Source organism: Anabrus simplex, chromosome 9 (assembly GCF_040414725.1).
Source record: "Anabrus simplex isolate iqAnaSimp1 chromosome 9, ASM4041472v1, whole genome shotgun sequence".
Taxonomy (NCBI): Eukaryota; Metazoa; Arthropoda; class Insecta; order Orthoptera; family Tettigoniidae; genus Anabrus; species Anabrus simplex.
The window spans coordinates 56,521,424-56,536,770 of NC_090273.1; positions in this window are offsets into that span (position 1 = coordinate 56,521,424).

The window sequence follows — 15,347 nt, forward strand, 5'->3', positions numbered from 1 at the left end:
TGATTATGCTCATTAGATCTCAGTCTTTCTTCGTGCGCTTCAGTACTTCTGCATTGGAGACATGGTCAGTCTACGTATTACGCAGCTTCCTTCCAAATACGCACATATCCAAGGCTTCCAGTCTGTTTATGGTGTTGGTTTTGAGTGTCCATGTCTCAGCGCCGTACAACTCGCCCGGTGCTGCATATTTTATACGAGTTACCAGTGTCTTACAGGGTTTAATCCTTCCTCAAGCCTTTTGCTGTTGTAGAGATTCGTGCTGAAAGTCAGGTTAGGATGGTTGCAAAGAAATTTGAATTCCTGCCGGAAGTACGAATAAATGTTTAAAAAACAGGATATTTTCGGCAAAAAACTGGACAGATGGCGTGCAGTATATAGAAAAAAGGAAGAAGAAGCGGATGGTTCGTGAAAGGGAATGTGTTACACGTGCTAGGAATTCCTTTGCGAAAATTAAATCATCTTAAATATGTCCCTCAAACATGGGCATCCATCAACGGCTGTTAATTTCAGACGACCCCCCGCCATCAGACGTATTTATGCCAACAAGGAACAATATAGGAGGAACTGAACAAATGTGAACAGGGCGAGAAAAGTGTGTGGAGTGTGGAGTTGGACTGTTCATTAAATAAATAAATAAATAAATAAATAAATAAATAAATAAATAAATAAATAAATAAATAAACAAAAGATCGCCTTGTAAATCTACTAAGGGCCTTCTGATTTGCATGGACCGTGCACAGGTTAGCTCTTCAGGTGCCCAAGTTCTGAGGAGCATTAGGAATAGCTAAATCCCACGAAAAGTTCCTACCAGGCAGATAAATTAAACCTTGAATGTTGATCAAAATTATAGTCATGTGCAGAAATTCCTTTACATTTCCAAGCGTCGTCTCGTGGAAACATGGTGAATGTGTACTAGAGAGGGCTGAAACGCTGCCGAGCGGAAGCCGCTGATGAATGAAGACCTGCCTGGATTGATCACGAGTTTCGGGTGACGATTGCGAAAGCAAATGAAATGAACGCTTCATCAGACAGCCTGGAGGGAGAAACACAGCAGATGATTATCACAGCTCTGTCAATCTCACACACACACACATACACTGCTTCATGCCGATGGAGGCAGGCGAATCCCTCCCATTACACTCTTGAGTATGGGGAGACGGTGTATAGCGTATATTCACAGTTCAGCTTTTAACGAAATTTGTTCAAGAAAAATATCTCTACATTTATCTCGTGGATGACCCTTCTTCGTAGAAGACATGTAATGAAAATATTTTATCCATATTCATAGTCGATCCTCATAATCTACACACCATCTTGCGACTGGGAATGAAAATTCAATATATTGATTGATTTGTCACCACGATGACAATTCCTCTAAGTGAATTTGCCATGAGCTGTCCTTTTCTCTCTTTATTGTTCTTCTATCATATATGAGTGACGAACATTTACGTAGTTATTTTCCTTGGATTTTCACGAGGGTATTTCCCACACATTTTACTTACTTGCTAATGGCTTTTACGTCACACCGACACAGATAGGTCTTATAGCGACGAAGGGATAGGAAAGGCTTAGGAGTTGGAAGGAAGCGGCCTTGGCCTTAATTAAGGTACAGCCCCAGCATTTGCCTAGTGTGCAAGCTCACAGCCACGCGCCCCTAACCGCACGGCCAACTCGCTCGGTATTTTACTTTCTAGGACATCACGCTGCTAACTCCATATGACTTGAAGAACTTTGATGTTGCTGTACGTTCTGTTAGTGTGCTTGATTGCCGTATTTACGCGAATAATACCCCCATATTAAAAAAAAAAATTAGGCACGAAATTGGGGTGCGGGTTTTATTTGAGTAAATGTTGGCATTCCTAAAGTTAAAGTGCGGGGATTACTCGGTGGCGGGGATTATTTGCGTAAATATGGTAATTATTTCATTCTAGGTATAGAACAAGTAACTAGATTCTAGAAATAGGGTAAGACGGGCTGAGTGGCTCAGCGGGTTAAGGCGCTGGCTTTCTGAGGCCAAGTTGGCAGGTTCGATTCTTGCTCAGTCCTGTGGTATTTGAAGGTGCTAAAATGCGTCAGCTCCGTGTCGCTAGATTTACCTCTACGTCAAAGAACTCTCGACGGATAAAATTCCGGCACTTTGTCTCTCGGAAGATCAGAAAAGTAGTTAGTGGGACGTAAATCTGAGAGTATTATTATTAATGAAATAGAGTAAATGACATCGCGCTACTCCGGCTAAATTTGTCAACAGTGCAGCCTCCGAAGTAAACAACCTGTAAAGAACTACGTGTGGTTAATTGGGATATACACTGGTGAGACCCGAACACTGAAAAAAACTGACATTAAGAAAGTAGAAGCCTTTGATATTTGGTGTTGGTGCCGTGATTTGACCATGTTCGATAAAATTTGAAATTATGCCATCGAAGATATCGGAAAGTTACACCAATCTGCTGGGTTGAGTGGCTCAAACTGTAGAGCACTGTGTTTCTGAGCACAAGTTCACGGGTTCGATCCCGGCTTAGTCCAGTAATATTTGAAGGTGCTCAAATGCGATAGCCTCGTGTCGTTAGATTTACTGGCACCTGAAAGACTTCCTACGGGACATATTTCGACATTCCGGCGTCTTCGAAAACTTTAAACGGATTTATTGGGACGTAAAATTAATAATGTCCGCCTTTGTGGTGTAGTGGTGGCTCTGCCACGAAATTTGAAAAGTGGTACGAGGGCTGGAACGGGGTCCACATAGCCTCGGGAGGTCAACTGAGTAGAGGTGGGTTCGATTCCTACTTCAGCCATCCTCGAAGTGGTTTTCCGTGGTTTCCCACTTCACCTCCAGGCGAATGCCGGGATGGTACTTAATTTACGGCCACGGCCGCTTCCTTCCCTCTTCCTTGCCTATCCCTTCCATTCTTCCCATCCCCCTACAAGGCCCCTGTTCACCATAGCAGGTGAGGCCGCCTGGGCGAGGTACTGGTCATACTCCCCAGTTGTATCCCCAACCAAGAGTCTGAAGCTCCAGGACACTGCCCTTGAGGCGGTAGAGGTGGGATCCCTCGCTGAGTCCGAGGGAAAAGCCGTACCTGGAGGGTAAACAGATGATGATGATGATGATGAAAATTAATAATAATAATAATAATAATAATAATAATAATAATAATAATAATAATAATAAAATTTAGCTGAGTGGTCAATATAACGATCTTAAGTTGGGAGATCGTGAGTTCGATTCATGGCATCGTCGGTGTTTTCAATCACGTCTGATCAATTCTTCTGGTTAGGGACTGTATATTAGTCATTATTTACACACTATTACCACATAAACACGTAACCGCAGAATATGTAACTCCACTTAGGGTTGTCATCAGGCAGGGCATGACACCGTAAACCTTGGTCAAGTAGTCATGTACGACACAACTGGCACACACGACCCAATGAAGTTGTCGGAAAGATGGAATAGTAATACAAAATAATTTAGGGTTGATATTATATTAGTACCTGTAGGAATTCTTTACCGGGTACCTTATGTTCGTGTTTCTCGCTGACGATTATCTTCCCAATGTTATATGTTTTGCTATTACACGTTGTTCGTACAACACCACAGCATGTAATGGAGACTCGCTTAGCAGCGCGTAGATACGCGATTAGTATCTGATGGTACAAAACCTTAGTTGTTGGGCCGATGACCTTCGATGTTAAGCTCCTTAAAACAACAAGCAAACCTTAGTTGCGCACATGTGCAATATTGCTCCTTTGGTGAAAGTGTTTTTATAGTACTGAATCAAAAAACAAAACAAATCTATTATTATCGCAGATAAGTAGGTAAACTGTCAACCTTTACTTCTGTCTAAATTCGCTTAGAGAGCATCAAAAACAATTTTATAGCCGCTGAATATGAACTGCTGTCATCAGTGTGTTGTATAGACTACCAGATATTGAAATTTTCTCAAGAAGAATATATCGCGAGCAAAGATATATCGTCATCATCATCATCATCACCATTATCGGTATTCACTTGTCTTCCGATGTTGGTGGTGGTGGTGGTGATAGTAATAATTATTGTTTTAGAAGAAAGTGCATCTGCGCAACCAAGCTATTTTAACACTATAATAATAATAATTTCCTGTGGCTATTTCTAGCCGAGTGCAGCCCTAATAAGGCAGACCCTCCGATGAGGGTGGGCGGCATCTGCCATGTGTAGGTAACTGCGTGTTATTGTGGTGGAGGATAGTGTTATGTGTGGTGTGTGAGTTGCAGGGATGTTGGGGACAGCACAAACACCCAGCCCGCGGGCAATGGGAATTAACCAATGAAGGTTAAAATCCCCTACCCGCCCGGGAATCGAACCCAGGACCCTCTGAACCGAAGGCCAGTACGCTGGCCATTCAGCCAACGAGTCGGACATTTTAACACTAATCAGGAGGAATATGGAACAGGTCCGATACCTCGAAGAATGAAGGTATCAGCAAAACATAGGGAAAGGCACGAAGGACATTTATTATTAGTCGAGTCAAGGATTTTGTTTTAAATGGCCTGTGGCCTTCGAAGAGTCCTTGTACAGGTCTTTCGAGTTGACGCTGTATAGGCGCACTGCACGTCTGTGAGGATGTGATCCTATCTATCATGAATTCTAATGCTGAAGACGTTACACACACCCAGCCTCCAAGCCATTTGAATTAACCAATGAAGGTTAAAATCCCCGACCCGTTTGGAATCGAGCCCAGAATCTCTTAGGTCAAAGGCCAGCACGCTAACCATTTTAGCCATGGAGACGGACGAGTTAAAGGTATCACAAGCAAAGTTAACACTATATACAAGAAACACAAATATAAGGGTACGTTAAAACAGGTGGCCAGACTATGGCATAATGAAAATCAAATAAGGACTGCCCAAGTGGCGAGCTTCTATTACCATAGGGTCAGCAGCCATCAAGTCCTCAAGTATGTACTGGGTTGGAGAAAGTGTACGCAGGTAGAGGTATCAAAACAAAATAGGCTTCTACGTAGGCCTCGCGACCTACCAATCAATCACCACTGATCTGCATTTAGGGCAGCCGCCCAGGTGGCAGATACCCTATCTGTTGTTTACCTAGTCTTTCGTTAAATAATTGCAAAGAATTTCGAATTTTATTGAATATCTTGGTAAATTATACCAATCCCTAACTCCTCTTCCTATAAAAGAATATTTCTCCTCTTGAATTCCAACTTTATCTTCATATTGTGATGTTTCATACGTTTCAAAACACCACTCAAACTTATTCGTCTACTAATGTCATTCCACGTCATCTCTCAACTGGCAACTCAGTGCATACCAATTAGTCGAGAAGCTCGTTTTATTTCTCCCAAGTCTCCTCAGTCCAAACTTTGTAACATTTTCGTAACACTTCTCTTTTTTTCGGAAATCACCCAGAACTAATTGAGCTGCTTTTCTTTGTATGTCTTTCCAGTTCTCGAACCAAGTAATTCTAATACCGTCTGGGTCGGACGAGAACAAGATTTGACCAAGGAATGTCAGATAGCAAAGATAAAAGTGAGGAGCATGATGTAGTACGGGAGGAAGATGAGGCAGTACCAGCCGGAGCTAGGGACTTACGGGCACCAGTCCACTTTACCAAGATAACAGCCTTGTGGCCCCTTTTTAGTAACCTCTTTCGACAAGCATGGGATTCTGTGGGTACTTTTTACCGTCCTCTCATACGCGGGGTTGTCTCCAGAGAACATCAGTATTTTCCTTTATGGTCCCTTAGATGTCAGAAGAGGTCAAATGGAACCACAAATTCTGCTCTAATGGTGGCACATCAATCTTCTATTCTTCTTCATTGTTGTCGAAACTGGCGGTCAGTGCTTCCCTGGTTTTCTCGTTCATTTCTAAGATCTGGTTAATCAGACTCGTGTCTTCGATACTGTTGTTCAAAATGTTGTGGGCTACTGTGTCACTTTCAGACGCTGCATCCAGTCAGTTGCCGACATCAATGCGGCACGTGGATGTTCCAACATTCTCCGCTCTGTATTACAGTTGATCTTCTACAGACTGTTTCCATATCCTCGTCTCAGTAACGTTAAACCGGTGCGATGAAGCTCCTACCTCGACTCACATTATAACACGGATATATAGTTATGGATTCAATATGTGTCATTAAAAACTCTTGGAATGCGGAAACTTTTCAGCGATTGCTTCAGTCAGAGTTGTTTCATTTCAATAACAGCCGTGTGACAGTAGGCGGAGCTGATGTCAAATTCAAAATTGATATACAGGACGCAATTTGCCGCTCTACTGGACAGGTGACATAATTTCATAAACAGATGACGATGGCTGTCTCATACAGTGTTGCCAACTGTTTCATGTCAAATCCCATGTGCAAGTCATGAAGTGGCGTGTGAATTATTCCAAAAAATATAGAATACAGTACCGATAAAAATTTAAAGATAGGGACAAATTGCAAATACCAAACTCCTTTCGTTAACAATACAGTATTTTCTGTAAGATGCCCAGCAAATACAATAATGATCATCTGGGGGCTTCTAGTTTCACTATCTGGTTTTCTGTCTGTTTGTCTATTTGTTTTCTGTTTTCCATGATATGGATCGAACAATAAGTCGTAGATATTATCTAGACAGTTCATAGATTTGTTCCGGAAAGAACAATCCTTGAACCATTACTTAATTGTATGTGTTGAAATAAAAGCCAGTGTATGGGAAATACAAGCACATTAGATACCCATTTCCTCATCATAGCACATATTTTGTCCACTTAAAGGTAGAATTATAACTAACCAACAGCACTAGCTATTCTTCTCACGGGATTTCGCTTTTCCATGTTTTCAACAGCCCCTCCAAACTTAGCTAGAAGGCGGCTATTAATGTAGACATGAAGCTCATAACGCACCTTTCTCAATGTGACTGGGAACTGAGGTCTCTGCATAACCCGACAGTCTGAAAAGACAAGCCCACAAAGACTGTCTAGGTTCTCTGAGCCTTACCTAGCGGGTACGGTTTGCACTTCAAACTTGCAGTTCTTGGAATTCTTCATTTAGAACATGGAACGAGATCTTTGAATTTAAAAAAATGTCCAAGTTCGCGCGATATACCTGCTTACTACATTTCTTTCAGAGAAGAAGTAGAGAAACGGAGGGAGGTGGGTATGGGTTCACGAGTATGGATTCACAATGTAATTTGGGATTACCTTCAGCTAAATGTTATCGAAATTGCTCTAACACCTGCAGAAGATTTGTAACTAACTCGGACAGCATCACTTAATGTCTTAACATAGAAAATACGCATTATTTTCGTCATTGGCCCAAGTGTCCAAGTGACCAATGTGGACAGTCAGACTCCGTGACAAGTAATGATGAGGGGAGAACCAGTGAGCGACACATGTTGCCTCTAGGCCACTTGGCCCGAGTCACAGGAAGCCTAGTCTGAAGGGGTCAGGGAGATTCTACTTTGAATATCCAGATCTGCCTTTCCCTTCGTCCTCTGCGTCACACAGAACCATGGTTTTCGGAGCTTTGTGTCAAAAGGTGCCTTGGGGAACGATTCACCTCCCGTCATCAGTTCACAAGTTATACGGAACATACTAAGCTTCGACATCTCAGTCAATTACTCAGGCTTCATAGGATTCATAGTAGAAAACTTATTGGTTGGTTTACCATACTCCCTGTAATCTCTCGGCTAGACTTACCTGTGCCGTATATTCAATAAGAAAGCGACGAGGCGAGACAAAAATGACCTTCTCGTAATAGCCACTGTATAGTGAGGAAGCGCTACCTCATCAAGAAAACATTCCACGGGCATGGATTATGGCATTTTTGTAACAAAATTCTTTCACAATCAGTCAATAGAACAAAACAAGAAGTAGAATCGCCAACTGTTCTATTTGAAAGTATGCTCTGCCTACTACAACACAGAAAACACACTAATGTATGACATAAACATTAGCTATCATAACGGCTCGTGACCTATCACTGCGATACAATGCCAGTTTTGGTTGCTTAGTCACTTTCATCGAACCTCCTACGAGTAGGATTTTTAAAACAGTTTCTTAGCTGCTACTTTTGACTTCAGAGGAACCTATATGCCAAATTTCACTGCCATTTTTTCGTTTGCTTGTAATATATAAGGATTAGTGTGTGGGTGAGTGATATTTCATGTATAGGACATAAATAGCACTATTATTATTGAATTATTATCTTGATATCGTTCTGCACTTCTATTACACAATTAACAAGATTAAGCTGCTTCCAGTTAAGACATAATTTCATAATATAATATTTCCTGCTTCACATGACTTCGTTCGATTTCATTCCTTTACTTTTGAATTTGTTTATACTTGATCATAAACTCTTTCTCTAACACGATGTCCGTAGGCCTTCATTCCTTATTTCATCCAGGACTTCCGTAGACTAAAATAAAAACATTATCAGAAGTATCAGAGTTTTAATTTTTTCCCACATAAATGAGGTTGCTTTCTAAAATTTCCCTTTTACGTCTTTCACTGCCTATTATCTATAAATATTGAAAGGTGTGGGGAGTGGGAATGGAAAATTACAGTCCTTGCATGCTCCTTTCTGGATAACTAATATAGCTCTGGAGTTTTATCACATTGTATTGAAAATTATGTTAATATATTTTCGTCTTCTCCTCTTCTGCTGACTTGTATTAGTTTGGCGACCATGATGGAGTAATTGTTACCGCATCAGCGTTGCCGTATCGTGGATATTGAACCACCGTTAGAGGTCCCGTGTACAGAATAATCTTCTCCATCCACGTCCTATATTTGACATTTCAGAAGATGTGAAAGAAATAGGGTGCAATTTTTTTGCGTTTCTTGGGGATTAAAGACTTTACACAAATTCTCGGTGTGATGGAGTACCTCCTCGTTCGAGACGTGCTCGACCCATGAGATTCTGAACATTCTGTGGTCTTCAGTAGGTTAATTGATGAATACTTTAGAGAACTTCCTCCGACACAATGAAACAACATTGGTAACACATAATACTTTACAATACACCAGTGAGTTTCAAAATGGACGTCAGAGTTACACTCAGGATCATTTAATAATAATGTTATTGTTTCTACGTCCCACTAGCTACTTTTGACGGATTTCGGAGACGACGAGTTGCCCGAATTTTTCCCCGCAAGACTTTTTTACGTGTCAGTGAATCTACCGGCCGCGGTATTAGACTGTTGTATCTGAGCATATTCTAATATCACTGGGCTGAGCCACGATTGAACCTGCCAGCACCTCAGCCGTCTGAGCTACTCAGCCCGGAACAGGATATTTTAATTTCAGGAACTCACTCCTTGCAATACCGCTTCTGGTTTAGATTTCTACATTTGTATCCCATTCTCGTGATGTAATATTTGTTAAGTGCTTTAACAGGGACTGAGTGAGCTGGACCCGCGGTTAGGGGCGCGCAACTTTGAGTTTTTATTCCGGAGACGGTGCGTTCGAGCCATAGTTTTCGGTGGTTTGCCATTTTTTTGCTAGTTTCTTTACGTCGCAACGACACAGATAGGTCTTATGGCGACGATGGGATAGGAAAGGCCTAGGAGTTGGAAGGAAGTGGCCGTGGCCTTAAATAAGGTACATTTGCCTGGTGTGAAAATGGGAAACCACGGAAAACCATCTTCAGGTCTGCCGACAGTGGGATTCGAACCCACTATGTCCCGGATGGAATCTCACAGCCGCGTGCCCTTGGCCGCACGGCCAATTCTCCCGGTAGTTTGCCATTTTCACAGGAGGCAAATACTGAATACTGGGACTGTACCTTAAGGCCTCGGCTTGTTCCTTCCCACTCCTAGCACTTTTCTGTACCATCGTCGCCATTAGACCTATTTGTGTCGCTGCGACGTAAAACAAATTGTAATAAAAAAAGAAAACTTGAAAGAAGCAAACTTGAATTGTTGATCTTAAAAATCTGTCGGCTCCTCCATCCCGATTTTTACGGCAGAACTCTGCTTGAAAGTCATGATAAAAGTATAAACGGACAATCTTGGATACCATTGTGTTCACTGATCTCATAAACATTCTGACTTGCATCTTCCTTTAAAAGCTACTTTAGACCTATAAGTAAGTTCTGTAAAGTCGCAATCAGTAGTCAGTAAAGGACGTAAGGACTTCTATTCCTGGACTGAACAGCTAATTGAATATGGATGGTAGCCTCTCCGCTGCTAACAAGTAGTATTTTCCTAAGGAAACTTCATTAAATGAGAAGCAAAGCCAAGTAGATTCAGAGATGTGATCTCGGAATACCCACTCATTAGTGAGAGTTCTTTATGATATGAGGAAAAGAATACACTATTTGATTTGCATACGAGTTGATTAACATGAATTCAGCTTGCTTTTTCAACTCCCTTGTATGCACTGTCCGGGTATAAGAACACAGTCATTTTAAAGAATAGGTTTTCAGATCTTAGACTGTGTAGAGTTCAGTCAGTATTTTCCATAGAAATTGTTAAGAGCGGAACGAAAATGGCCATCTGGTCTTTGCAACCTACTTTGGTACGGGTTAACGGAGGGGAACCTTAATATGCTTTTATCGTTTAAAGGCGTACTGTCTAGCTCAAAGAAGGGCACAATGCGGCTCAGAACTCCTATGGGTGAGGGACGCAGACGAAGAATACACCCACTGTAACCACAGGCTGTCGTAAGAGGCGACTAAAAGGGCTGTCAAGGGATGATGACAGTAGAACCGTGAGACGACTTGTGATTAGTACCACTATGTGACGAACACCATGGATCTGCGTATCCTGAGAGTAGCAGTACCTTTATGTGAGGAACAGCATGGGTCTGTCTTGCCTGCGGGTGGTACTATAGTGTGAGATACGCAGTAGGTTTACACTTCCCATGATTTGTAACACCGTGCGAGGAACACCATGAGTCTACATTACCTGTGATTAGTACCACTGTCGGAGGAACACCACGGTTCTGTTTTACCAGTTTTTTCGCGTGGCTATTACTAGCCGAGTGCAGTCCTTGTAAGGCAGATCCTCCGATGAGGGTGGGCGGCATCAGCCATGTGTTGGTAACTGCGTGTTATTGTGGTGGAGGATAGTGTTATGTGTGGCGTGTGAGTTGCAGGGATGTTGGGGACAGCACATTCACCCAGCCCCCGGGCCATTGGAATTAACAAAAAATCCCCGACCCGGCCGGGAATCGAACCCGGGACCCTCTGAACCGAAGGCCAGTACGCTGACCATTAAGCCAACGAGTCGGACGTTTTACCAGTGATTAGTACTATTATGAGGGGCCGGTGAATTGGATGTGGTTCCCTTTTTATAACAAAATAATCTTAGGAAAGAAGGCATTGGGAATTGGATCCACTGATTGTTTTGGATTCATGGTAATTTTTTCATCATCTATCGTTTCATATTTTAGTCAGTAGATACATTTTGAGGCCGGTATCGTGGTGTAGGAGTAGCGAGCCTGCCTCTTACCCGGAGGCCCGGGGTTCAATTCCCGGCCAGGTCAGGGATTTTTACCTGGACCTGAGGGCTGGTTCGAGGTCCACTCAGCCTACGTGATTAGAATTGAGGAGCTATCTGACGGTGAGATAGCGGCCCCGGTCTAGAAAGCCAACAATAACGGCCGAGAGGATTCGTCGTGCTGACCACACGACATCTCACAATCTGCAGGCCTTCGGGCTGAGCAGCGGTCGCTTGGTAGGCCAAGGCCCTTCAAAGGCTCTAGTGTCATGGGGTTTGGTTTGGTTTGATATATTATGAAAATTTAATTATCGTGTCATTTCGTTGCACCTCGGACCATCAGGGGCCGGTGATATAGGCCCCTTTCAACAACTATCATCATCATCATCATCATCATCATCGTCATCATCAATTCGGCTCAGTGACGAGCGCTCCAGATCAAGCAGGTAAAGGAGCGGAGTATGCGCTCTGACGGAAGGTGCAGCCTAGCAGCTACTTGCACGGCTCTCGGGTATGAGTAGTGAAGGGGTGCATTTGTAAACGGATTTAAACTTTTAACAGTTTTATTGTTCCTATTGTCACGTTCTATTCGGCGCATTAGATTATGGTGAGAAAAAAATAATTATTTTGAATACAAACGCCTTGTTATGCTAAATAAATATGTTTTATTATATTCATTCCATTATATTACGCGTATTATTTCTTTTGACACTCGGTAACTAAATACTCCTTTGACTGCTACCTGTACTCATAGAAATATTGCAGGCCAACGTCAAAGCTTGTTTAGGAATACAGAATAAACAGTGACAAACGAACGAACTGAACGATTATATTACGTAATCATAATATACTCAGCCAGGTACATTGCTGTGGCTTTGCTTGCTCCTTGACTCCGCATATCGGCATCTAATCTTTACAGCATGAACTATTAGAAGTCAGCTGCTCTCGGCTCACCGCGCTCATGCTGTTAGCTCAAGGAGAGGAGGGTCTCCCATTGCCCACCTATACGCTAGCTCATGATGGGTCTATGATACAACAGAACAGAGAAGGCGTTGATCGGGAGGTGAGGTAATGAGACGTAAAGAGAAATGTCGGAAGAGTCCGATAGAACAAGAAGGGGATATATATATATGGCAGAAAGCAGCAATTCAGAAAAACTTAGATATCTCTCTGTTGCGTTCAATATAACGCATATTTCTACAAAATCAACAATCAGTACGGTTGGGGTAGCCGGAATAAAAGGGTATGAAGTGGCCACGGCTGGTCCGTGATCCGAGAACTATGCACTCCAACCGACCAGCGGAGCAGAGGAGGGGTGGACATGGCTCTATCATGGCTCTACACCTCTACACTCGGGAGACGGAGAGGGGCTGGCTCCCACTGTCAGCTGTCCTGCGAATGGTTTTCCATGGTTTTACACTCTCCTGCACAAAGGCGAATGCAGGGACAGTTCATAGTAGAGGCCACGGCCAACAATCCCCTCACCTTCTCCACACATCACCACCACAAATCTCCTGGCCTGAGAGAGGACGTAACTATCTAGAAGGCCCACAGTATCCCTTCAGGATATGGAATGAAAAACATTTCGGTAGTAGTAGTCATCTTATCTAAAACCATCGCACATATCCTGGCCAAAGAGAGGGCGTCACCCTGCAAGTGACCCACTCCATCCCTGTGGGGTCGGGAATGGAAGCTTTTAATCAAATGAATTAGTCTTTTTTATTTTTTTTTACTCTGGTAAAGGGGCAGTGACCGAGCTCGACAGCTGCAGTCGCTTAAGTGCGGCCAGTATCCAGTATTCGGGAGATAGTAGGTTCGAGCCCCACTGTCGGCAGCCCTGAAGATGGTTTTCCGTAGTTTCCCATTTTCACACCAGGCAAATACCGGGGCTGTACCTTAATTAAGGCCACGGCCGCTTCCTTCCCAGTCCTAGCCCTTTCTTGTACCATCGTCGCTATAAGACATATCTGTGTCGATGCGACGTAAAGCCAATAGAAAAAAAAAAGAGGCAGTGAAATACCATTAAGTTGGGTAGCCGATGGTCGATGATCAAACATTTTCAAGGTCCATCCCTCCCGCGAATAAGAGAGCTGATGGGTCGGACTTACCGCTCCGCAGGCGTAAAGCACGACGTTGTTGCCTCTAGAATCCTAGCAGCAGTCACAGCTGCCAAACTTGCGGCCCAGCAGGGGAGCAGAGACATCACCTAATGATTGATTACGCGCACACGCAAAGAAACACTCGTTTGTTAGCTAGTAGATATAGATAATGGGGCAGGGAAATGTTACAGCTTCAGAGGGACCTGAACTCGCAGCCTTCGGATTTCCGGTTCCGTGCTCTACCGAATGAATCCAGATGATGATACTATTTCTGTTCTGTTGACTAAGACGTACTAAAATGCTCAGTTTTCGAAGCTGTTACTCTGTTCTTAAACAGCCTGCTGGCCTTCTTGTCGTCAAATAGCAGATTCAATTTTTGATGAGTTTGATGACATTTCAGTGTGCTTAAACATTTTGCCGTTCGCTTCCAGGACGTACAAGGAAACTTCTACACGACAAAACTGAGGGAGAGATTAAAAATAATACCGTTATCGTAAATGAGTCTTTTTAAAATCTTTACGACAAACATGCAGAACCCTCTCTTGTCACGGAAACAGCTAGTAGGCTCTTGATCTACATGCAGACGTGCATCTCCCTATATCGCTGCCTCTACTGTTTTTAAGTTACCCTATATCAGAGCGTGAAAAGGAAAAATCCACAGTTCTAGCCCCTCAGGCAAGCAACTCAATATTGAAAATATCTTGGGGATATGAGCTACGGATTTTAGGTAAAATATAATCAAGTATGAAATACATTCTTTATGTATTCCTAAAAATTACAATCCATTTATTAATCATCGTTATTCGCTCGTTTAAATTAGCCGTTTGCCTTTTTCTACCACCACAAGCCCTAACGTGAGTCAATGCATTTTTTCACTTAAGCACCACTACAAGCGCTGATGTGAGTCAATGTGGAGTTTCACTTAAGCACCACCAAAAGCCCTAATGTGAGTCAATGCAGAGTTTCACCTAAGCAACACTACGAGCGCTGATGTGAGTCAATGTGGAGTTTCACTTAAGCACCACTACGAGCGCAAATGTGAGTCAATGCAGAGTTTCACTTAAGCACCACTACGAGCACTAATGTGAGTCAATGTGGAGTTTCACTTAAGCACCACTACGAGCGCTAATGTGAGTCAATGTGGAGTTTCATTTAAGCACCACTACGAGCTCTAATGTGAGTCAATGCGGAGTTTCATTTAAGCACCACTACGAGCACTAATGTGAGTCAGTGCAGAGTTTCACTTAAGCATCACTACGAGCACTAATGTGAGTCAGTGCAGAGTTTCATTTAAGCACCACTACGAGCACTAATGTGAGTCAGTGCAGAGTTTCAGTTAAACACCACTACGTGTGCTAAAATGAGCCCATGCAGAGTTTCACTTAAGCCCTTATAACTAAATTCAGTGTGAACATTTTTCAAAAAGTAAAAATAACGCCTGAAGGTATTAAACCAAGGAATACATTACAAAAAAAGTATGTAAAGAATATAATTTGTCTAGCATTTGAATAAAAAAGAAAACGAGTGAATAAACAAGCGATTTTTGGCTGTTTTTCCGGAGCTGTTTTTAGGCAGAAAGTGATTTTCGATATTTGTTTCTTTTAGTTTCCTAGAACTATCTAAGAATCGCCGTTGGAAACCTTTCCGGGCCCTTTCGCCCTTCAACTTTCGACACCATTGGGGAAATTGCTTAATTTTACGTTTTCCTGGGTATGGGGAGCCCTACTTTGTTTGCTAAGAAATGTTTTCAACATCCTGTCAGTTTTAAACTTCTGGCAGTACCGGGAATTGAACCGGGGCCCCCGAGGACGGCAGCTAATATCACTAG